We start from the raw sequence: 24,814 nt of genomic DNA, 5'->3' as shown, positions 1-24,814 counted from the left end.
TTCTGAATAAAGTGCTATGAATTATATGAATTAAGCAGTGTAAATAATCAAGTTATTTACCTTTTTATTTTCACAAAGGTGCCTAAAAAACTCCCCCCACACAACTTACTCATTTCATTGTGACTGCAGTTTGACATCCTCATCCCTATCACAAAAGGGAGATCCTGCATGTAACTGACACAAAATACCCTCTGAGGCTCAGTGTATCCTCTTTCATTTAAATCCATGTTATGATACGTCAGCGCTGCTAAATGTCTGTGTAGCTGCAGCTAGTTGTCTAATATCTCTGGCTTACAAACATTGCGCAGCGGAGAGTCCATCCATCCTTTGGCTCACAGACAGTTCATCAACGATGGCTGGGGCTTTACCTCCTGTGGGCATCAGCCTGGCTTCATACAGCCAAAGCTGGCTGGCTGCTTCCAGAGGTTGGAAGCCAATACTAAACAACAGAGCTTTCATTTTCAATGAGTTATTACGCAACAACATCTGGGCAAGAGACCTTTGCAGGAACAGAAATTTCTTTCAACCCCTCGCCCTCCCTTTTATTTGCTAATGATGTTGAAATCGGGAATCATTTTGTATTCTCAGTAATCATGAACATCTGGTGTTTGCCATCTGGCTAAGTTGCTATCGGAAGGGCTTGACCATGATTATTAGACAAAAAAAAAGAGATATACAAATGTACAGGCTGCTTTAAGCTGGGCTATTTTTGTAAAGTTTATGTAAACATACTTCCACATGTACAAGCGGTGGGATGAAATACAAGTAATCCATTTTTGTGCTTTTGTTTAGTTATCTGGATACTTTAACAAAATTGAAGTTTTAATTGCAAATCAATTGTAATTTTTTAAACCAGGCATTACACATATATATGTGTTTCTGGGACAACATAACCTCATTAAATCTCCACCACAACCACACAGGAGTATATACAATGTTTGCATGCTGTAGAATTGGGACAGAAAAATGATGACACAGGACAAAAAGGACCAAGTTACGTTCCCCGTGAGCTCAAAATACCAAAGAAAGTAGGTCTGTATCATACAGTGTAAACGTGGCACCTGCTATAATGCACATTTATCACAGACCCACAGCCAGCATGCCACACACTAACAGGCATGCATTCGTGTGCGTATATACTGGGCTGTGTGGCAGCCTACACCAGCCACCAGACAGTGTCTGCAGGGTAATCACGCAGACAAAAATAGCTGTGTGACAGCCTTTCTTGTGATTCATAGTCCTTTAAAATCTGCACCACCAGAGATGCTTTCCTTCTTCAGTCAATGTAAACATGCTGCCTGCTCCAAAAAACACACACGAAACACTGATTTGACATGTTGGTCCTGTCCCTTTATATGCAAGTGTAACTAAAGCAATGATGTACAAGGTCCAATTTCACCCAAAATATGAATCTCTGCTATCTTTAACCAGAAAACAGCTAAATAAAACTTTAAAACTGTCCCGTATGTGACTTAATGTCCAGCATAAGCTCTATTAGTCTAATCGTGATGACAAGCTGAGGAAGGTTGCTGAGACTTGTTGCTCTCCAGTGAATATTGCTAGATGTTGCTAGACGGACCCGATGACATCCATGTGTGGCCTTCCGATCGATTGCTGACAGCTTTTTTTTTTTTAAAAAGTCGCTGCTAAATAATTCAGTGTTGTCACTCCAGGTATCATCCACCTTCCTCTGATCTTATACTGTACGTTACATATTCATGAAGCTACAGTTTATGAACCTGACCTACATAAAAGTCTTTGTATACATTTGTGCTGACATCAAAGGCATGAAGATTATATTTTAAGCAGGGCCTGTGATTTATCTCCAGCTACTTGGTTAAACTGCAATATTAATCATGCAACAAACTGCAAATACAACTAAGTCTCTCTGTGCCAGAGATATTCTTCTTTATAAAGAGAGATAAAGAACAAACAAATACTGATTTTATTAGTTTGCTGTGTGCGAGAATCAAATTTTTCAAGGCACATTACCAATCACGTGTGAATAAGGGAGTCATGCAAGTATGATGCATAAAGCACTGGTTTGTTAGTGGAAATAATCCCAGAGATTTAGTCTCAGCTCAGGTGGATTGTCCTCTCTTTGCACTTGAGGTGTCTGTGATCAAATCTTATCCTACAGTGCTGGTGCGAGTGTTGTACACACTGCTCTTGTGTTACACACAAAGTGTCAGATGCCTGGTGCGTGCACTTGTAAACACATCCCGGTTTGCAGACAGAAAGAGGTGTTGCTGGTAAACTCGAGCGCTTCTGACTACCTTTCCAGAAGAATCACGAACAACTCCGCTTCACACCCAGACTGCACTCTGCTGGTTTGATGGGACATGGGTTAGCACTGTTATAACAAAGCAAAAATGCGGATTTAAAGAGTGATGTGGTTTCCTCATGTATTAACATCCTTAACATATAAGGAGGACACAGCTGAGCCCATAGGTAGCAGCAAAGGATCTCTCATTCATCATTAAAGTGATTTACAATTCTGCACATCTGAAGCAATAAGTTCCAAAAAAGATGAAATGCCTACATGATTTCTGATTCTTTGCGAATGCAGTGCATGTTCTGATTCATAATTCTGACCATACATGAACCATCATATATGTCTGTTTATCAGTTTATATTTTTATCTTTAACTAATAAATGTAACCCTTTGTATTTTAATATATAATTCCAGCTTCATATAAAATCCATGGAGAGGCTTTTGAAGAAGATTTGTTCTTTGGCACCCGCTGCATTGATGGCAGACATTAAAAAACGGAAGCGTCAGATGTGACATCTGTGTTGGGTAAAAACCCAGAATCACTGTAAAGTATATTTATAGCAATGAAAAAAAATAATAAAAAAGACAGAATTGCGTAATGAGATGAATCGAGGGAAATGCACAGGGATGACCTCCTGGAGGAAGGATGGTGCCAGGAGAACGGGGGTGGACCGGGAGCAGTACCAGCTGTTTGCCACGTGTTATGCTGCCTATGTTGTTAATATGATAGTCAGATTATGCTGTAGATAGGCTTTTAGTGTTGCTGTAGAAAGGATTTTTTCAAAAGGCAACATGTAAAAAACCAACCAAAGAACAAAACAGCAGACCAACAGTGAAACAAACAAAGAAATTACAAAAGAAATTGTGTGCATGTAAGACTTGTCGCGTATAGTGTTTATTTTTATTCATATGAGTCTGTGCATGTGCGTATGTTTGTGTCAAGCCAATGTGCCTAGCTGGAATAGCGTTTTCAATTAAGGCGATGTTTGGGCAGATCAATCACCATATAGCTCGCTCTCTGTGTGGTGGACTCTTAGTCACATGTTCCGCACTGCTGTTGCTGCTGCACTCGGCGGATTTGATCATCGCAGCGTTTCTGCTTGGGGTCCTTTCGTATGGCTGGAAAAGCACACAGAAAACAGTCTGAGGCACGTGTCTCTTGTACCTTTGTCGATTAGTGACACTTTAGAATTACCTTCTAAGAAACCGTTGAGAGTACCAAGGGCGAAAAAAGGAGATTTTCAGCATTTCACCTTATGGTTTGATGTCCATAAAAGGGAAAACACTGAGATCAGCTCAGTGACTGTATGCTCTAGCTGTAAAGCCTCATTTTCTTGAAAGCTCCCTTATGGCCTGGGTGCTGCCAGCTTCCTGTAACTGCTTACTGTAATATACAGTGACAGTTTGTGTCCTCTCAGCTGGAGCCTTTATGTAGTAACTGATAGCTTTTTGTCAAAGCTCTTTCACATGTGATGCATGGCTATGTGGTATAGTGGGTGGACTGGCTTAGAAGTCTGACCCTGCAAAGCAGATTTATTACAAGCTTGTAAATGAAAGCAATGTATAATAATATAAAAAAAAAAGAACATCTGCTACCCTACGTACGATCCACCAGCCACAAAAGGGTGACAACTAAGCTCTGTTTTGATAGTGCAAGAACTAAATGGTCAGATTCTTTAGAATAGAAGCCACAATAGTTTCCCAGTGATGCAAGTGTCTGCATATTTGTAGAGTAGGTAATTATATTTACTAAAGGTTTGGTCCAAACCCTGCAGGCTTGTGTATGATCAGCCCTAACGAGGGCAACAGAGACAGATATTCATTAGTGAGTTTAGGCGTAGACTTTCCCTCTAAAGCCAGGGAGATTAATTATCAAAATGGCAATAGTTTTATACCAGTGAAAAGATTAAAGCAATTTTCATAACCCACCCAGTGTTGCAAACGTAGACTGACAGCTTTGTTGCCATGCTAAAGAATGACCCCATAGGTCATTTGTCCAAGCAGCTTATTACAGGGTTGGTGCTAGATTGGATCAGCTGCAGGGATGCCCTATTCTGCTGTGATTGGTTATTTCTCTGTCAAGCAACTGGTGACCTTCTGGGCTTTCAGGAAGATCATGCTTCAGCTTAATGGGTCAGTTCTGTCCTTGGCTAAGTAGCTTGTTTAACATTTTGTGTAACTGTTTTGCAGCTCACAGATAGTCCAGGAAATGGGATTTTACAAGACTTGATTAAAAGCACAAATGGTTTCACAAACTTTCAAACAGGCCAAACATACAAATTATTAAAAATACTAAAAGAAACAAAATGAAATTACATAACGTTGGTATTTTTGCAAGCATTACAGTTTCACTCCTCTAAAAAAATGTGTTTTATATATAGAAGGATTGCATCATATCCCAAATACATTTTGCATGTCAAAGTCATAATATGGAGGAATAAGTAGTGACTAAAGATGCCAAATAAATGTAGTAACATAAATTACAGTTACACACACTGAAATCCTGAGTCTTATTGCCATGAATATAAAATTATCTACATGGTGAAGTGTGTAAACTGTACTTACATGGGCTGTTTCAGACTTTAGAAGCAAATTACTGATATAATTGTCTTCGTCGAAATGTTTACATGGCAGATTATCTTAGAAAATGCGGGTGGAGCAAAACAACTTAAACTGCGCAGCCTCAAATGAGGAGTGGAGATGGAGCTCTTCTTTCAAATGCAATGTCAGTATTTGTGGACCAAGTAGTTCCGGTTTTGTGAGCAACTCCTGAAAAACAGCATCCGAGTGTTTTGCCTGATCCGGCACTCTGATGTCTGTACCCAGCATTTATTTATGCCGACTTTATGCTCAGGTAGTGGAAAATCATCTTGAATGTACTTGAGGGCCTAGAGTTCGAGGCCACAGTTAAAAACCAACATTTATACAAGAACTGTTATTTGCTGGGTGGAGTGTCTCTAGATCTAGAATAGTATCATTTGGTTTCTGCCTTTGTTAATTATTGATAATATTGTCACACATAGTAATCAATCTCAGTAGGCCTGAAGCAGGAAGTAATGTGGTTTTCTGGATTACTGCGGTATACTTACAGCTGATTTCATTATTACTGGCGACGTCCTATGAAATGCAATTTTCATAATCACATAAAATGATATTAGTTCAAGTTCAACTACTGAAAATGTATAAAATTATCATTCTTGAAGTTCTTCTGTTAAAAGTAGTATTTTAGTGGTTATTAGTGCAACAGAAAGGAAAATGAAATAATAACCAGTCTGATTGAAGAGCAGAACGAGAAACTCCAAGTAACCGAGGTACCAAGGTACTGGCCCACCACCTCCCAGTTTGGTGTTTTGGTGCTGATGGTGGAGAGCACTATCTCCATAGATGTTCCATTGGGTTAAAAGCTACTGACTGAAGGCATTAGGATATGGTCGCCTTGGTCATTTTGCTCCACGTCATCTTGCGCAGAGGCTCAGGTCATTCTAAAGTTGGAAGAGATAATGACGCCTTTTTTATCAAGTAATAAATGTGATCCATGCAATTTGCATAATCCTGCCTCTGACGGGACAAGAGGACCACAAGCAATGGCAGCAGAATACTCTAACATAAAAGTCCTTAAGATTCACCTGTTATTTTTTTGTCATGGAAATTTATACTAAATCTGAGCAAACAAGCACAATCGCATGCACATCTAATGAGGACAATCGGTGCTGATAGTAAATTATCAGCACCGATTATCTAGCCTGGATTTCTGTGTTGTTTTATGTTTTTATTAGAGATGGCACGATACCACTTTTTTATGTCCGATACCGATATCATAAATTTGGATATCTGCCGATACCGATATGAATCCGATATAGTGTTTTTTAATCAACAAAACTGTTTTTTAAATATCTTGCTGCATTTTGTATAAGTTCATACTCAAGTTTAAAACAACAACTACACTAAAGCTATTCTGTTATACCTGTATGCAAAAAAAAAATATTTCATAGTTCAGCAATACTGATCAATCTAATAAACTTAAACCTACACCATCCTCCCTATTCTGGTATTTTAAAGAGTACTTAGCATAAATATTAAGCAACCTAACTAATAGGGTTCCAACTCCCAGCAACAACAAAAATAAATAAATAAAAAATAGGGAACCACCCCTCACGCTCCACCTCATGATGCTTAATCGACGTAATCAACCTTAATTTGATGCAGTGTGAAAAAAAATGCACAGAAATCAATTATTTTTCAAGAAATATTAAATAGATTCAACATCTTTCTTCAACAAAATTGCAGACTGCACAGATGGTACCTTCCCAAAGGAAAAAGTACTATAGCTTACTAGGGTATATTAGACTTAACAGTTACTATATACAGTAATGGACTTCTATACATTTTACATCAGATTAAAACTTTGGGTGTAAGATTCAGATAAATATTAAATAATTAAAAGCGAGACATTTTAAATGAGAATAAGAAAGAAAAGTATGTCTTTGTGCCCCCTTTTCCCTGTTAATGCCCTATCGGCCCCCCTGGCTAAACTTTGCTAGATCCGCCCCTGCACAGTTACCAGCGTCAGCTACGTAGAAAAAGATCCTCGAGTAGAAAGTAATATTAAATACATTCTAACAACAGCTGATCAAGCTTAAACGTGCTGCTGTTGTTCAGCTGCTGGTTTCCTCTTTCTGGTGCAAAGTGGGCCAAAAGCAAACAAGAGACACGGACTCGCGACAGAAAAGCCGATCAGCTGATCATTAAGCAGTTTCATGATTGAAGTAGCAGCCGGAGAGCGAGAGGCAGTCGCTCGTTAAGCTTAACGCAGGAATGCTTTACAAACATTCAGAGATGGACTTACACACTTGCTTTACTTCTCTCGGGGATAACTTTGTCGGAGATGAAATGCCGGGTTGCTAGCAAAACTCCACATGCTATCCAGGACAGGTCCCGCATGCCACAGCCTCTCTATCACGTGATGCATACTACTCCGACGTGCTAACGTTCTGAGGTGAGTTACGGCGTGTTGCAAGTTTTGTGAGGTGCTTTCGTGATATTTAATGGATCGGATTACATTTTTTATTTTTCTCCGATATCCGATCCAGTAATTTAGGTCAGTATCGGACCGATACCGATACGTAATATCGGATCGGTCCATCTCTAGTTTTTATTAGGGGTGCAACGATATTCGTATCGATATTGAACCGTTCGATACAGTGCTTTCGGTTCGGTACGCATATGTATGAACAATACAACATTTGTAATTTATTTTATCAACTTTCCTTCTGACGATGCTGTCTGTGTGGAGCGCTCAGTGAATCTGCGTTCGACTACTCCGCCTAGGCTGCACTGTCGAGCGCAGATCCACTGAGCGCTCCACACAGACAGCATAGTCAGAAGGAAGAGCGCAGGGCAAGCTAGCGAGACAGAAGTTAAGCTCTCCTTGCAACATGGCAAATTAAACCTCCCCCACCCTCATTCAGATCTGGCGTTTGGAATTACCGTAATTGTCGGGCCATAAGCCGCTACTTTTTGCACCAACTTTGAACCCTGCGGCTTTTAGTCAGGTGCGGCTTTTCTATAGATTGTCCATGATTTTTGTCATATCGTAAGACGATTTGTTTTGTTTGTTCCGCTGTTGTACGGCACTACGTTGCCTGGCGGAAGGATCGGGGTTCAAGAGTGGTATGTTGGTCACATGTCCATCCGCCAGGCAACATAGTGCCCTACAAGTAGCGCGAAAAACAAACTTCAAAGTAGCGCTACGCGTTCAGCGGCAGTCGTGGATGACGAGCGGCGATAAACTTGCGAAAAGCAAGTTGTGCTCAACTCCACCGGTGGATTCTGACAGCGTGGAAAAGTGTGAAAACATCCACGATCACCAACGGATTTCGAAGGGCTGGACTGCTGCATGATGGAGAGGAGGACACCGCCACGGCCCTTCAGAGGGTGTTCGACTCCGACACTGACAATGACAATGAGGATTTCTTTGGTTTTGAAAGTGACAACGAAGGAAAGAAGCTGAGAGTGGATGACGAAGCCATCCTGAGCCTGTTCGTTTCCGACACTGGAGAAGAGGACTTTGGTGGTTTTAGTGCGCAGGAAGATGGTGGTGAATGACTGACTTTTCTTCTTGTTAAAGCCGTGTCACTGCACCTGAGCCTAAAAGGTAGTCCGAATCTATTTTTCTGGTGTGCTGTAGGTTACTGTTATGTACTACATTTGTTACTCATTTATGAAGCACAGCACATGTGCAAATATGTACCCATAACTTGTTTTTCAAAATATTAATAAAAGGGATGTCTCCAAACAGCCATCTCTTTCCTGACAATTCGCTTTGTGCATATTCTCTTACATATGATAAGTCAACATTGAAACACCTGCGGCTTTTGGTCAGGTGCGGCTAATGTATGTACAAAACAGGATTTTCCCCTGATTTTAGCTTGTGCGGCTAATATTCAGGTGCGCTTTGTAGTCCGGGAAATACGGTATTTTGGTTTTCATGTGACGTATGACCCTGAAGGTAAGCGCTCATGGACTAAAGTAAAACAGTATGTTGGATGTACCACGCAATGCTCAATTACATGGGTGGGAGCTAGCGTGTTAGCGCAGTTAGCTCGTTAATGTGTTGGCTGTCTAGCCCCATGCACGGGGCTATCAGGGGTAGCTCGTTAACGGAGATTTGCCGTGTTGTGGCGTTAAGGTCATTTTAACGAGATTAACCTGAAAGCACTAGTAGGAACACAACGAATATGACTGCACATTTACGCCGACATCATCCTAGTGCAAAGACAAAAACAACAAGCATGCTACTAACTTTAGCTGAGTCATTTAGACAGCTGTTAGCACAGGATTCGCCTTATGGGGACCTGATATGTTTAATATGCTGCTGAGAATATACCCCAGAAGAAGCGGATAGTATAGCTTTTATTTTGGAAAGAGACATTTCTCTGTAATAAACTCTCTTTTCCAAAGATGAGTGATTCCTCAAATAGATACAGGGCTCGCAAAATCGCTAGCCCGACGTCCTGGGGCTAGAGATTTTTCCAGTCGGGCTACCAAAATCTATCTCTTCCCTGCCCGTCGGGCTATTGTAGGAAGGAAAAATATATGTCAATGCTTTTGCATTCTTTCGGAAATGTAGCTGGGTAATTATGTCATTGGCATCGGTGAGCCACTGTCAATATGTGACATATTGAAATCGCGTTTGAATTTGCGCTTGTTTTTTGCTTTCACTTTGCAATCGCGCGAACTGTGTATAGAGAGCTACAGCACTGATTGGTGAGTAATGATAATTTGCGCACCAATTCCTCTGACATTGTGTTATTAATCGTTAGCTTACTATGCAAACATGACAAGTGAAATCTCCCGCAGCAAGCTTAAACATGTGAGAGGTTGATCGCGCAGAGAATCGCTGAGCTTATGTGAGTGCACGTGTAAAAGCAGCAGTATATATATTTTAGTTCTGCTGAGCCAAATAAGACAGGTCAGGGTGAAGAAGTGACAGCCAAAGAAAAGCTTACCACAAAACGGAAAAGTTATGACAAATGAGACTATAAGGCAAAAAGAAAGTGCAGCTTTATGGTTTCATGGACAAAATAATTTCTGTGGCTGCGATATGATGAGCTAAATAACCAGGGATGCACATAAGTGGTCCGCAGGTGCGCATTCGCTGTCAAAATAAAAAACACGCACAAGGGTTAGGGTTAAATTTAAAAACTGTACTTTTGAGTTAAAATATATATTTATAATTTTAATAAATGACAAATTAAAAAGGCATGAACATTTTATTTTGTATCGAAAAAATATCGAACCGTGACACCAAAGTATCGAACCGAACCGAACCGTGAATTTTGTGTATCGTTGCACCCCTAGTTTTTATTTAGATTTAAACATTGTATCCCAGATCTGACAGGAGGATGTTATAGTAATGGATTTTATATTAATGCCCCCTTTTCTGTGCATGGTTTAAGCTTACTCTAGTGGTACTTACACCTCTGACACTTGGCATTTTCAGTAAGAGTGGTCGATTCAATGTGGAGTGGAGTGAACACATTGGTTTTACTGAACTTGCATTTTTCCTTGGTTTTTTGAGATTTTTAACTTTGTTTTTGTTTTTTTAATTTCTGTAGACTCTTAAAATAAGTTTACAGATTGAACTTTGAAACCTATCTAACTTTGGAAGCCAATGTGTCTTTCTTCAGCTAGGGTTAAATTGGGATTTAGCAGGTCAGGGAACCCTGAGATAAAGTGTTGCAATGCAGCTTGGGAAAAAACATAGAAATAAGTCAGAATAATTTGTGTTGTGAGGTCCAGTTTTTGATGTTTCTTCATGTGAGGATGCGATCAGTTGATCTGTGCTTCTTCTGCTGTGAGATTCACTGCTCTTTGTGGATTTCACCGACTCAATTTGACAAGATCTGAGCAGATGTTTGTGAGTAACTGCTCATTACTCTTGTGAAGCGCTGGCGGGATGCTGAATTTCCACGACCACAGTTTTATTTACACCATGAGTGCATCACAGGGATAAGAAGGAAATATGTGGTGAGGGTGTAAGCAGAACCGTGGGATGTCATTATTTCCTTTTTACTCCATGCTGTCAGCTGGAAGCAACGCTAGGTGACAGCACATGAAAAATGAACTCATCCAACAGTTTCATGTAATCGTCCACAGATCAGATTTAAAGGCATATTTGATGAAGGTTCTGGAGTATCCACTTTAACCCCCAAGCATGAATAAACTCAAACACTTCTGGACATAAGTAAAAACCATGTGTGTGACTCATCTTTACACCATCTCGAAACCTCACTCTGTATTTCACTACAGGAAGTGTCTTTTGGCGTGACCAATTACCGAAGCTCCAATACCACCATGTCTGACATGAGGTCCCCTATAGTGCCACCCTCACCTTTGACATTTTAAAGCAAATTAGTCTTTGTTCATTAAAAATAGACATATTTCCCATAACTACCTATTGTTCCTAAGATAACCATATGTCCTAACACTGCACTTAAATTTGGAAATTATTGGGATTTTTAAAGTAAAAGACTTACTTGCTGCTTCAGTAATTTCAGTGACTCACAATACTCACATGAATTACGTGCTGGGTAAAACAAAGACACTGATAAGAAATACTTTAAAAACACAGACAAAAAGCCACTAAAATAAGACCGGCAATTACCACCAGTCAAATTACACTCCTCTAAGAGTGAGAAATACAACAATCAGTTAAATCCACCCAAAGAGAGCGGGGATTAAAATGCAGTAAAAACATATCAATCTAACCCTAGGTCTGCTATTAGTCAGTTCCTTGAATAACACAAGCAGTTACAACAACAGACTAATAACTGTGCTTTGCCTGTCACATGCTCTGGAGAAATGCGAGTCGCAGTAGACGAGACAAGAAAAAAAGGAGTTTTGACACCTAAAACTAACACTTCAATCCAACAGAGTCGTGCTAAAGTGTTGCTGGGTAGATGTCAGGTCTGCTCATGTCAAGTCTGGGGAGCTAAGTGAGTCATTAGTGATAGATTCATTAGCTTGGGATCGAATTGGGGCACCTTGCCATTGTGGGCTTTTTAATTATTCATAAGGATGAGCTCAAAGGACTTAAACATAGATTTAAAGCTCTGACCTGGGCCTCTTTTTTCGTCCCAATGATCCTAATGATAAATGAAAAAACAGAACACAGCTGTTATGCACCTTTACAAAAAAGAACATATTTAATATGCGTGTTATTCTCCTTCCTTGTTTTTACTGCATATAAATGTTTTTATCTCTTCTTCCGTAACGTGGACGTACCTTAAGTGTATGAGTGTCTTCCATGATGACAGTGGGTACTCAAGCAAGAAAATCTTTGTCTTGCTGCTCCTACAAATCAGAATCACAGCCCTGTGGTCATTCATCAGCACGCTACAGAAAATTGATCATCACAAAAAAACTCAGATAAAAGAGTCTCAAAGAAAACAAAGGTTTAATCAGGGTGGCTGTTTGAACAGGGACTACACGCAGTTTAAAAACCTGATTCCTGATGGTCAATTAAACATCAGGGCTTTAATACACTAGGCTGTGGCCAGGAGGCTCTTATCTCACTTTCTGGTAGACAGACAACAGAGTAAATAATTAACTGGTTTCGATAGCTGTGGTAATTCAAGGCATTTAAATGCACCAGCATTACACGTTATACCATGGTAGGTAAAACATAAGCATACTTTAAAAACTACACATCACACTGGATCAATTTGTGCTTCTGCAGACCTAAATATTACTATTTTCCCCAGCAAACAAAATCCACAAATAAAATGAGCGGCAGGGAAATTTTGCCTTCAGTATTATTGTTTTTATACGGCTGGGTCAAGAAGAAACTGAACACAGGGCTCCAGATGTTGCTTGTTTGGTTACTGGTGGAGTTCCTCAGAAATAGAAGGTGAGGAAAGACATTTTGGCAAATTGTTGAAGTGGACTCGATCAAATCTGTAATTTACTTTCCATTAAAGTTTTAAATATAGGTCAATTACTGCAAAGTATGGTCTCTGTATTAATGGGATGGGACACTGAAGGTGAATAACACAAACATGTCACAAACTGTTCTTACAGTGAAACATTCCCTGTCGATTACTTACATTAAGACAGTTTTTAGTGTGGTACTGATAAATTTATGTGATGGTGAAGTGTCAATCATCCATGTCCACACAAATCACTGAACCTACAATATTGGCCATATTTTAGTGGAAAGTGCACACAGTGATCAATTTACAAATTGAGATTAAAGACACTGATTGTTAGGTGTGGCTGTGTGCAGATAGGAATAGGACCCAAGGTGCAGACTCCGGGGACAGTCGTGAACTCAAAAAGGCTTTAATTTGGTACTCAAAATATAACATAACTGAAAAAACTCAAAACAAACTTAAACTGGAGGAATGACAGAACACACAGCTAGGAAACCGGTAGATCGCGACACGGACACAGAGAAACACAGGGCTTAAATACACAGAAGGAGCAATCAGGGAATGAATAACAGGAGGGAAACACAGCTGGGGCAAATCAGAACTGACGAGACAAAAGGAAGCGTAAACTGAACACACTGAGATAAGACAGAGACCTTCAAAGTAAAACAGGAAACACATAACACATACTCACATGCAGGCACTACAGAGGGAACAGAGACGTGGGACCAGGGCAGACACAAACACTGACTGAACACGGGGATATAGGAACTAAGGATACACAGAGACGCGAACTAGACAAGGGGATACAGGTGATAGGGGAGACAGAGCAACTAAAGAAGACAGAGACATAAACCATAAGACAGAACTCAAAGAAACCAAAGACTAAAAAGTATAAATAATATAATAAACTCAAATACCCTGGGTCAACGACCCAGGCATCCTAACACTGATTTGTCTTGGAGATAGAGTAACTGTTTGCACGCCTCATTGAAGTCTCTGACGATTTTGTGCAGGATGGCCAATCAGTGACAATAAAACATAACTTTTATCCTGTACATTATAATAACCTGTGATTTGTGGTAAATTACTAACATTCTGATTTGTATGAGAACTTTCTAAAATTTTATATTCAAATATGCAAATGCGGTGTTTTTTAAGTATATATCAGTCTGCATTCTTGGTCAGACCTGAAATATAAACACTAGATGAATTAAATATTTTATCTTCTTGAACTATTAGAGCTCATTTTAGGAATATATGCTTAAATAATAAATCAGAACATACAGATCCAGAAAAAGAAGAATGATGTTTAATATATTAACAGAACACTGTAAAAAAATACTTGCATAAAAATAAACTGGAAAGTGATGGGTATAAATGCCACTAAAGTGGAAAAAACAAAATTAAAAAAACAGTTGTTTAATTGTAAAATTCCTTATGATTGGAGAATTTTTGTGTTAAAAAACAGACACCACCATTAAACTGACAGAGAACATTTTTTGTTTTGAATTACAAGGTCTGTGAAACTATATTTAACATGCTTGTAGAATTTGAATAAGTATGAAGTAAAGTGAATGATAACTCAACAAAATGTAGCAAAACACAAACATCAAAAATGATATTTTTACAGTATTTTTTAGTATCATCTGGTTTCATGGAAGTAAAATAGCCCAATCTGTAAAGGTGAGAATGTTTTCATTGATTTATATTGAGTAGCACTGATGCATATTTGTTAAAAAAAAACAAAAAGCCCCCAAACACATTTCTCTGTTGCTACACGAATGCTGATGAATCACTATTTAAACTGATTATTTATTCAAACTGTGCTTAAATCTGGATTTAAAGCCTTGACCTAGACCTATTTTTGGTGTATGCGCTATTGATTTGTTGCTAATACAACATATCAGTGAGCCTGCTCCAGCGTGCTGATACAGGAAAGGCATTGGAAATCAATTATGCTGTACACAGTCAGCTAGCCACATGAGACACTCAAATCAATTTTTCCCTCTCATAATTCAGCACGAAAATTCTGAAGTGACTTTTAATTATCTTTGAGGATTTCCCGTCTCTGTTTCTGTCAGTACCTCTTAATACTGCACGTGTTCTCATGTTTAATAGACCTTTCTTACAATGGCCCTTTTGACGTGTCAGAGCAGGAAGAAGCACAGGTAACAGTAATGACCAAACTGATGCGCCCTGCACACACGGCAGCACTGCCTTGGAACTGGCTCAGCCACAGTAACTGATGTTATTAATGTTTACTCGGGTTTTAACCAAATCTGATAAGCATTTTAAAAGCAAACTGAAACAAACACGTAAACTGTAGGATTTCCACAAGATTAGAGAAGCATGTTAAAACTTGGAAACATTGCACTTTAAGAATACCTCCAGCTATTTAGTCTTGATTTAACAAAGTACTAGAAAATGATAACACCAGTCAAAATGATTGCCTATTTGCTTTACAAGCTTAGCATACATCCAATTTGCATGTGGTCATGCATGAGATCATCAGCTATGAAATCATCACCCAGGAGTAATCAAGTCTCCAAAAAGGAAGGTCTAAATTTTTCTAACAGAATCTGAAGTCTTTGTGTATGCCTGATGTTTAATAAGAAGTAGGCTAAATTTGATGAATATCCAAGTGCTTGAAGTGCGTATACATTTATTCATTGCCGTTGATATTCAACTATCACACAGCAATTTTCATCCCACGTAACGGATTTATTTGGAGCGACTGTGTTCTGCTTTCAGGCTGCGTTTACACACTTGATATTTTTCTGTATTTTTTTTCGTCCTCTGTAAATAACAGCTCCCCATACATCTTTTTTTTTTTTTTACTAAGAAGGTGATTCATGTCTTACCGGGACATATCACCATGGTAACTTGTGCTGTGAACTTACCCTGCTCCAGAGTAGATTAAGTTGCAGATTAGAGATTTGCAGGTATGAAATCACCGCCTGCTAACCAATCAATGACCGTGGGCACTGACCAATCAATTCTCTGGATAATAGTGTCACCACTCCTGGAAGATCCCTTGAACTTCTGCAGAGGGAAGAAGGTCTAAAGAGTTATGGACCCTCCTTTGTGTTTCCCTGAGGAGCACCAGTAATAAATATACACTGATTAGACTTAACATTACAGCCACCTGCTAAATATTGTGTTGTTCTGCCTCTTACAGCCAAAACAGCCTTGAACCACTGAAGCATGGACTACACTAGAGTCCACGTGGTACCAGGTGCCAAAATGTTAGCAACAGATCCTTTAAGTCCCGGAAGTTGCAAGTTTGGGCCTCCTGGGATCCGATTTCTTTGTCTAGCACATCGCACAGATACTCAATTGGAATAAGATCTGGAGAATCTGGAGGTCAAATCAAGACCTTGAACTTGTCATTATGCCATTTCTGAACCAGTTTTGCTTTGTCACATGGTGAGTTATCCTGCTGAAAGATACCACAGCAATCAAGTAATACTTTTTTAATGAAAGGGTGCAACAATGCTTGGTAGCCTTTTTTAATAGAACATTCACATGGATGGCAGCACCCAAAGTTTCCCAGCATAACATTGTCCAAAGCATCACACTGCTTCCGCTGGCTTGCCTTCTTGCTACAGTCTGTTGTGATGCCAGGTGTTGCACAGGTAAGTGACGCACCGGGTCGTCCATGTGATGTTAAAGAAAACTTGATTCCTCAGACCATACCACCTTCTTCCATTGCTCCATGGTCTAGTTTTGATACTCATGTGCCCATTGGTGATGGTTGATAACCAGTTCTGTGTGACCATTTATTCCAGTTGCCAATATTAGGATAAATGAATCCAGATAATGGAAAGATACCCTGGGTATTCTGAACTCTCTTTGTTGTAAAGTAAAACAAACAATAATCTCAAAAACCACAAAGGTAGCACATGAGGAACATAACAGACAGCAACCACACACAGGAGAAGACAGTCAGGACAATCAGCTGGAAGCAGGAAAAAAAACTAACACAAGATATAAAAGTAAAGAAGACAACAAACAAACAAGCAAAACAGGAAATAACCATTTAAGACTAGCGCCGACATCAATACTAACAGGGAGTGCAAGATGTGGAAACCTCCAAGCATGTGGTTTATTACTAAAGCCAGGAAAAATGACAAAAATGAAGTCCAGGACAGGAACGCCGGCTCCAAAGCCCAGTAATGTTCAGACTCCTTAGCAATTTACCAGCAGATTTTTTAAATAAGCGCTGTGTACGTTTTCATTTTAAAAATAATACAGCAGGATAGAAATTGATAAGAATCCTATTATCTATTGGGCTTATATGTCTTTAGAAAAGTTGGCCTTCTTAGGTTAGCATTGTAACTGTTTTGTTATCTCTGAGTCTGAACAGAAGCAGAGTAGAAGAAAAAGGCTTGACTCATGTGTGGAAAAGCTACAGCATCAAGAGTTTGACGTCACTGTTTTGTAATGTGCCACAGTCAGAAAAATAGCTGAAAAAAGGCACCGATGATCTTGGAGGTACAAGATAGAGTGGACGACTTAGAATCTCTGACGATAGGGCTGGTGACATATCTCAAAACTGTGATCAGGAACTGTCACAGTGGTGGTACACCTTAGATAAACATAAATGTTATTTGGATATGTGATCATTTGATTTTTACAGTTTGCTGGGGACACGTTGAGATTATCAAATTTCAGAGATTAAGAGATTTTTGCCTCTGTGACACGAGTTCAACTCTTTTTGTCCATCTGCAGCAAGATTCTCCACGCTAAAAATGATACTTTCATGTTAGCAAGTGTGAGGGGCTTTTGCACTCCTGACACATTCTTGTGTTGATTTTACACTGAAATTCTGACCACACAAAGACATTTGCTATATTGCTTTTTGTTTACCCTTTTTGTATGTGAACCATTTAATCAACCCTGAACCCAGCAACTCTCAAGGTGAGCGCACTGTATGTGGTAACGAGCAGAGCCGCGGGGACCCTCTTTCTTCTGGGAGATTTAACCTTGCTGTTCTGCTGAAGCAGCACGCCAAAACACCAGGAAGCCTCATAACCATTTCAGAATGGGAAAACTGAGAGAACTGAGTGAGATATATAGGGGTTTGGGGCGGTCTGATAAAGAGGAAATAGGAGGATCAAAAATGCAGAAATAAGTGAGGGCTATCGTCACTTGTAGGGAGGTGGGGAGGCGCAGTGTTTAAACAGGAAAAATGAGGGATAAGGTGAAGGATGGATGAGGGAAGTAATGACGTCACAGGTTACGTATTGCTATGCTCTGCAGGGTAACCCTTCACTTCATTTCCCGAGCCCGGGACCAGGAATACATCGTATCCTCTTACCCTAAAACGTTCTGAATTCATCTAAAGTAATTCCCTCCTCTTGTTCCTGCCCTAAATGCAGACAGACACACAAGCGTGCACACACACAGACGCACATTTGTCTGTCTGCAGCTGGCTATGGTCTGCGCTGTCTGGTAGCTGGAGCACTTCAGATCATCATGGATTACTATGAGCTTTTCCCAACAGCCTCTAAAATCTCTGGCTTTCAACATTTAGGCGATTTGACTTTTTGGAGCCATAATTAACATTTAGATTCCTCTCATACTCAGGCAGCTAGCACTCATCCATTGTTTTACTCTGTGGTTTCTGCACAACTGACACGTGTACACACATTTCTGATGATACGAGGTTCTAAAACTGGAGAAGATTATTTATTCATCTGAAAAGAACATTCTATTAATATACAGTCCATCTGTTACTGTTAAGGATGTTTGTCTTCAAGTGTCTACACATGGTGCACAAGAAAAATGCATGAAATCAAAGCTAATGACAGAGACAGTTAGGAAAAAAAATAAATCGAATAGACACTTTAAATTCTGTTGAATATTTCCAGAATTTGCTCTGCGTGGTAAACTCAATGCATCCGACAGGTGCTGCAGAGAGAAACGAGAGGCACATATAGAACACATATTCACCCTCACTAATGGAGCAGATAATAAAAGCTCTGAGGCAGACAGGCAGAGAGACAGTGATAAGATGCTTCTTATATTAACATATAAAACAGCAGTAAAGACACTTTCAATCCGAAATGCTGCCAACATAAAAGTTTTTGTTTTATTTTTTTGTTCTCTAAGACAAAGTTGTCTCCAAAGATTCAGAGGGATGAAGACCCTGAGTTGTTCTGTTTTATTTCTTGGAACAGAAACGTGTGTTTAGCAGAAGCACTTTGCAGACACTTTTGTCTTGAAATGTATACGTGAAGGTCAATGTATACATTTTTCGAGGATTATTTTTTAAATGTAACAAACCTGTTGTAATAGTGTAGTAATTACCAACTTCTGTTGTGAAGGAATAAACTGGTTAGTGTGATGAGATATCTATCAGATCACATTAAGCTAGCAGAGAGAAAAAAATTGTCACTTTCTGTAATTCACAGGGAAAAAATGATTCAATTTCTCACTTGTTCAAGCACTTTGGCTGGCTGTACAAAAAGTCCAAACACACACACACTCACACAGCACACACAGATGTGGTTAATGTTAAACACTTTACTCAGCAAGGCTTGGTGGCTCACTTCATAACTGTTGTGAAAGACGCCACCCATCAAGGGATCAACGGACGTCAGTAAATCCATTACTAAAAATACTTGCCAATCCTTGGGATTACTACGCTTAGCAAGTGGACACTGTGCATGCCACAAATCTGGAATTAGGCAGAGAAAGGCTGTCAATGGTGCATCAACACCTGATCCACTGTCTAGGCATATGCGTGCCCGGGGCAAAGGTGTCGTTAAGTGTGTCACTTCAACTGACCTGCACCATATGGTACGCTGGACTTTGTCCACTTTCTTGAAAAAGGTTGGCAAGAATTAAACTAGTGGGAATGCCACTTAAAAGCTGTGATTTTAAAAAAAAAGTGTGCTTTAAAAAGACTTTTGCAGTTATGTGCTACAAATACAGTATGACTGAACAAAATAGGCATGTATGAAAATAAAGCTTTGTAAAAATGGAATGCATGCAACAGAAATACAACAGAAAGAATACTGTCACTACTGTTTGAGTTGTTCTTGGGAGCGTTGTTTCCCACTGAAATAAGGTAGATAAAAAATGAGGATCAGCTTGGGTTTCTATAAGAGCTTGGATAAGCACGTTAGGCAGCGAGCTCAGGGTGGCCTGTTGTCTGCTGTGTCTTAATTCTGTGCTTGCTTATTTAATAGCACGTGCTGTAAATGTTCATGCTATTTTGGAATAAGAAATAAATGTGGAGAAAAAGGACATTTGACTATGACCACCAATCGACTGCAGTATTACACCATTTAAACTTGACAAAGTGAATTCATTCTATTTTCTATTTTACTGAAAACGCACAACCTGCTTAGAAGTTGAATGTTGTAAAGAACGAAAAAACAATAAAACCACTTGAACCTACAATCAATCCATGGCAGGCAGAAATTTCTAGTGCTTAATAATGTGGTCATGTGATAATGATAATTAATCATTTGAATTAAGCAGAAAGAATAAATTATTGACAAAAGAGTTGCAGGCTAAAGCTTCAGCTTGTCTGTGAAGGTTCTCAGTCATCCAGGTCATCGTAGTCAAAGGAGCTTGCAAAGAAAAGTGTCTGGACTTCTTTAACACTTAGAGTCCCCCGAGAGCAGCAGTGCCCAGCCTTCTACCTTTCTACCTTTAAAACCCGCCTTCCAGCCAAATGGCTGGTAGGCTTTTAGCTAGGCTTTAGCTTCAGCCAAGTGGAAGCTAAATTGTCTAGTCATTCATATGTAAATTAGGTTGTTATCTGGGAATTTTGGAGGGGAGTGGGGGTGTGTGAATGAGGGGGTGGGGGAGCTGCTAAAAGCTGTGAACTTCCTTTTGTGTTCGTCTTGATGCATTTTCAATCATCCAGGGAAATAAATCTCCAAAAGTCACCAACTTGGAGTGTTTCAGTTTGCCATCTTAGGGAGAAATCAACACACATGGGTGTATTTCCTTTGTTGCTGAGATTTATTGATAAAAACAGTACAAAAAACCAACCATTTGTACACATATTTACAAATAATAATAAAAAGTGAGTGAGTACATTTCAACATTTTCAGCAATCACTCACAATCCTGGCACTGCCATGGTATCTGTAGTCTGCATTTACCACATGTGTATCTGTAGCAGTGAACACATCGCACAGTGGCATGATTGTTCTTGCATTTGTGTTTGACCTGACACATGGCTCTTTTTCCAGGGCTAGGTGTGGAGGGTTGTGTCCAAAGCAACTGTTCTTTTCTTGCCTTCTTCCCAGCTACATGAGAGTGAGCCAACTCTCTTGCAAGCTCCACCAGGAAGTCCACCCGTCTTTCCTTCGTCCCGGTGCATGCTTGATACAGCACATGTGCATTCAGTGCTGCCATGTCAATCATGTTGTAAAACACGGCAACTGGCCAGCGCCGTGTTCCTCTGCAGACAGTGTACTCCCGAACCATCTGGTCCATCACATCCACGCCACACTTTGTTTTGTTGTAAAGGGTGACAGTGTTTGGCTTCCTTTTGGTAGTGTTGGGAAGCTGGGAAGAAGGCAAGAAAAGAACAGTTGCTTTGGACACAACCCTCCAAGGATAAAGGATAAAGGACACTCTTTCGAGGATGCCAATGTTCACATTTTGGACAGAGAGGACAGATGGTTTGAAAGAGGAGTGAAAGAAGCCATCTATGTCCACTGTGAGCGACCATCTAAGAACAGAGGCGATGGTTTACGACACCAACTCTCTGCCATCTATAATCCAGCTTTGAGATCCCTCCCCAGACGCCTTAACGCCCACTCACATCCTGGGCCATCTGACCTCAGGAATTCGCATGATAAGGTGGGGCCAGGTTTCACAATGAACTCACCCGAAACTCTGGCTGATTGGGACCCACACCCAGTTTCACACCTTGGCTCAGGGGATTAGAGGATCATCAGGGGGTCCTTTTGTCCCTCTGTGGGGGGTCACTCCCACTAGGTTTATATCTGGGACTCTCCACCATTTGACCTTAGAACTGAAGAAGCTTCTCGGATGAGAGGTGAAACGTCTTCAAGCAACTTAAAGAAGTCCAGACGCTTTTCTTTGCAAGCTCCTTTGAAAAGCTTCAGCTTGTTTTATTCTTTTGTTTTTACGAGGTACATTTTAAGTGAGAGTGTCGGTGTAACTACACTCACCAAATGAAATGCCAAATAAAACAGAAATTTCTTGAAGAAATTAAGAAATAAATTATTATTATTATTATTTTTTTAAATTATCATAGTGATTTTGCATGATCGATTTATATTCTTATAACATATAAAGTTTTTAGTTCAGAACATGTGGAGCTGCTTTCTTGATGTTTAAGTTATGCCAGATAAATAGTAGTGTGTGTTGCATAAAGCATGTCATTTCCATATTCTGCTGGATATTCGACATCAGACTAATACAGATATTTATTTGATATGATATGCAATATAGTTTCAATTATAAATATATATTATATTCATGCTACAGAGGCATCACAAGTAAAAACATACTGGACCAAATGCACAAAGCAATTAAAACTGTAAGTATAGGCAGAGATAACAGAGAAAGGGAAAAATAAAATCGAAGCCATCTGAGTATGCTGGATTGCTAGAGCTGAGTGCACTACAGCAGTCTGACACAGAGTGGATCTGGATGGCTGGTACACATACCTGTAGGCCTTATGAGGAGAGTAGGAACAAGTAACCAAGGTAGAGTAGTTCAGGTAATTAACTGAAATGACCAGAGCAGTAAATATATAGAAATAAGAATGTCTTATAAAGACATAACTGTGCATTCAGTTTCTGAATGAAATCCTGCATACTTACAAATTATATTCACTGCAACAGGTGATTGTGGCAGAAGGTGCAAACATAACAAAATAATATTAATAGGTAAAAATGCTGATAATTAACTAATTTTGTTGCATTTATATGCACTAAATGATTATTAATTCATGTTGTATGTTTAAAGGTTGCATATTGTCAAGAGCTCAGTGATGTAAATGTAACTAAGCTGCAGTAACAGACATTTCAGCATTACAGCATTTATCCCACTATGAAAGATGAAGTCACACCCCACCTATGGCATACTGCTGCACTACATCAAGCTAATGCATAATGATAATAATGATCCTGCAATTATTTCAATTTTAATTCTTTTCTACAATTTTATTATTTATAGATTTTTTTCATAGTAAGAATATTTTAAAAATGGTGGTTGACATGTTGGTTTATAGCTCACAATTAAAAAGTAAGTAAGTGTAGCTTCTTTTGGACATTAGAATTGTCCATTGCTTTTTGACATTCCACAAATTGGCCAGCTCATTCTGATGATTGTAAACCAATAACCGATCATTTTTTTTTATCACATTCATCTTGCTGATTGAGCTTCCTAATGCTCTCATTTGTTTGTACAAGTCAGTTCGCTGATTAAGTCAACCTTGGCCTCGGCTGGTCCCTTTCCAATGCCTCAGTCTCATCCCGGAGGTCCATGATACCCTGATAGTCTCAGCTGGAGACAGACCAAAGCTTTCAATCTTATTACAACACTACCATCTTCCCAGCCCCAATCACGGTTTAATTAAAGTAGTCAGCCATGGGACAAGCATCCAACGAGGACAAGTGAATTAGTACTCACGTCTGGCCCAAGAGGTGGAAGATTTGTGTTTTTTTTAATTTGTGTTAGTTATTAAGCTTGGTCTCTCAGATGTTTCAGTGAGACTACAATAGGTGATTTACAGCATTTACATCCACAGGTTATTATTCAGTGGACAAGAATTTGAATACAATGGAAATGGTAAGACTAGAGTTCATGTATTCCTATGTGACAGGTGTCTGCTAAACCTTAAAACAAAATGATTTGAGCAGAAACAATTCCTGTTTGTAGGAAATCTGGTTTTACATATAATACAGGTCCAAGGAGGAACACAGTTTCACTATCCTGCAGAGGGGTGATGCTGTTGTTGGCAAAAGCAATGACTGACAGTGCAGGGGTATGTAAGGTTTCATATCTATCAGTGTAAAACTGGATGTAATCTTAGACACACAATGCAATTTCAAAAAGGCCACTGAGACAATCAGAAGAATCACAAACACATTTTACAATGTAGGAAGCGGGATATTAAGTACACAATTCTCTGGGTATTCATCATAATATTATAAAGCTGGATTAGATCCCACTAGGATCAGATTAAACTCGCAGCTTAAACTGCAACATACTGTATGTTAAAGTGTTTAAAACAAATTTCCATACGAGGATGGAAATCTTACTATTGATCTGTTCATATTCAATATGTGTGACTTTTTTTTTTTTTACCTAAACATGATTAGATGTGTAAAGAAGAGTCAAATAAAATCTCAGAATAATTCGTTTTTACCCCGCTCACCAATTCTCCTCTGGCTGAATTATCGGACAGATTTGGAGGCAGGATGATGCCGTGAATTAATCATGAGGTTTGGACAAACCCAAACAAAGGTTTACTCCCAGATGAATGTGTTCCTCCATGATCCACAGTCTCCACCCGCTAAAGTTATTTGTGTTGTATTTATTCTCTGACATGTGAATGTGCCATCTGTGATTTCCACTTGTTCAATATCAGTATTACTTTAAGCCATAAATCTTATGCAACATTTTTCTCTAGCAGTACCCCTCCCTGTCCCATTAACTGTGTAGTTACACAAGCGTTGTGTAGTAGAAACAGTTGGCATGCCAGCTAATCCAATCCAACACTAACCCAGCTGAGAGAGAAAATGAACAAAAAATTAAGGGATGTCTGTTTCAATTATGATAACATTTGGATCATTGCATAATAATCCACTACCAAACATGCAAAATATCTGAGCTATTGTCCTCTAGTGATATACACAGCCAGCTGTGAGATTTAGTGTTTTGTTTTTTTGTATTGACAGGAAAGGACTGGCTGCGTGGGTTCAGCTTGGGTATACAATGCCACGTTGTGTAAAAAAGTACAGTTTCAGGTGATACGAAATTCTTCTGACAACCACACTTAATTGGACAGCAGTGGCTCAGGCAGTAGAGCAAGAGGTCTGTCACTTGGAGGGTTGTTGGTTCAAGCCCTGGCTCCTCTAGTCTATGTGCCAAAATGGCTCATA

The sequence above is a fragment of the Aulonocara sp. 'chitande type north' Nkhata Bay genome, linkage group LG7 (genome assembly GCF_057382095.1).
Source record: "Aulonocara sp. 'chitande type north' Nkhata Bay isolate Kocher_YH1m ecotype deep benthic linkage group LG7, A_spYH_male_GT1.1, whole genome shotgun sequence".
In the NCBI taxonomy this organism is placed as follows: Eukaryota; Metazoa; Chordata; class Actinopteri; order Cichliformes; family Cichlidae; genus Aulonocara; species Aulonocara sp. 'chitande type north' Nkhata Bay.
This window is presented reverse-complemented; position numbering follows the sequence as displayed.